This window comes from Staurois parvus, unplaced genomic scaffold (genome assembly GCF_062004578.1).
Source record: "Staurois parvus isolate SC_StPar_1 unplaced genomic scaffold, SC_StPar_1.0 ptg000287l, whole genome shotgun sequence".
Classification (NCBI taxonomy): domain Eukaryota; kingdom Metazoa; phylum Chordata; class Amphibia; order Anura; family Ranidae; genus Staurois; species Staurois parvus.
The window spans coordinates 20,900,335-20,902,202 of record NW_028318083.1 but is presented as its reverse complement, the minus strand read 5'-3'; the positions used below and the strand labels follow the sequence as shown (position 1 = coordinate 20,902,202).

The following is a 1,868-nucleotide window of genomic DNA, read 5'->3' as shown; positions in this document are numbered from 1 at the left end:
TATCTGTGGATAGCTCAAAACTAGCCAGCCACAGTTGGAAACCTTTATGGTTAATCCACTACAGGTAATACTTGTATTCTTGGTTGTAGTAGAGTGCTCTGCAAATCCATTGAGAGTGCTCAGAACACACATTCATGTGTACCTGCTACGGGATGCTGGTCCTATTCTGCAAATTTGAAAACTGCCCCTGTATATAGCATAAAATATTGCCACTGCAAATCAGCACCTGATTAACAATAAATGGAAGCTAAAATAAACAATGTATTAGTGTATGGTCATCATTGGGTTAGACTCAAGTTGACTGACTTGTCTATTTCAAGCATCAACTACCCTTTCAGTAAAATAATACTTTCTAAGATTAGAGTTTTTTTCTTTACCCCTTTGCCCAGTATTTTAAAAGAGAAGTATGGGATTGCTTTAAAAAAAAAATCATACTTACCTAGGTGGATGCAGCATTGGTCTCACAGCCACTCTGAGCAGAGACCGGTGACTGTAAGTCCCCGCTGTCTGCTCTGTTTCCCCCTGCCCTCAATGGAGCACTGGGTTGTGAAGGGGGAGGAAGCAGATCGCTGAGAGGCTGAGCCAGGTGCCGCTCCAGACTCTGGGGTGGATCCTGACTTTAAAGTCGGGATCTTTCCGCAGCCTGGACCGGCTGAGTGATGTCAGCTGAAAACAGGTCACAGGAGTGCAGAACGAACTGCACTTGTGTGATCCAGAGCTTTGGCTATACTTCTCCTTTAACAACTGAGTCTTTCAAGATAGATTTCTGTAAGTTTGTGAATAAAAGGGTGTTGAGTGTTGACCTTTAATGGCGCTCTTTTGGAATTCATTGTACTTCCAACTGCAAGTTTTTCTACACAAGGATTTATTGTAGTTGTAAGGCAAGTCGTGTCCTTATATTGTCTTTGCCGGTGACATCTAGGTGATGTTTTTATTTCTTGTAAAGAATACTGTTAATGTATAACCTCCTCAATTGAAATGGTTAAAAGGATTTTATTGTGTCTGAGTAATCCTGCATATGTAGAGCCATAAATAGTAGCAAACCAGGGACTGTTGTGAATGAGCTCATGCTGACCTTGCTTCAGAAAATTTCATTAAACTGGTTATTGTGCTCAATTCATAAACACAGACACCATTTCAGCATCAGTTCTTCCATTTAAAGCATGTTAGTCTTTCCGTGAGACTCTTCTACTACTTCACATATCAGTGACATTCTGAGAATGTGACATCATACACTGTCATCAAAGCTATGAAGTACATTCTCCAGTGAACCCTTGGTGTATCATATATCTCCAAAATTAAACATTCTTTAGCAGTCTCACTGCGCTGCCTCAATCTTTTCTTGGGGTCCTTCTCCTTAAAATCTGTTCAAGCTTATCAAATGCTATTTAACAGCATTGTAAATAAAGTCCTGTAACAGTGATCGCTTCTCGGCCTTTTGGCTAAGATCAAGTGTAGTATCTGTTCTTATCAGTGTCCAGTGGGGGTGCTCCCGACCATTCTAGCTTTGCGGGGATGGTTGTTGTATAGTACCCTCACTGGTATGATGGGGGTCCGGAAGGCTAGTACCGGAGGGACAGAAACCGGGGAGCGCCACGAGTTAAGCTGGGACCCCGGGAGTAATTCCTCTGAGAAGACTGGAAAGACCCAGTACCTCCTGATTTGGACGGATCTACCTTGGTCTGGCCTGGGGCTGGGGACGCAAAAAGTCCGCAAACTCAGTGCCCCCTGAGTAGTCGCCTCAGGGGTGTCACTAGTAACACTTGGGTGTGGGACCCCACGGTGTGAAGATGACACATGGCCACTGTTTTTCACCTCTTTTTGCACAGCGCCCTAAGGACCAGGCCTTTTGGCTAAGTTCAGGGCAA

At 43.8% G+C, this 1,868-nt stretch overlaps 1 pseudogene; it reads left to right on the top strand.

The window, feature by feature from the left end:
• Nucleotides 1–1,422: 1,422 nt before the first annotated feature.
• On the top strand, nucleotides 1,423–1,538 carry LOC149458430 (U2 spliceosomal RNA; annotated as a pseudogene).
• Nucleotides 1,539–1,868: the final 330 nt, after the last annotated feature.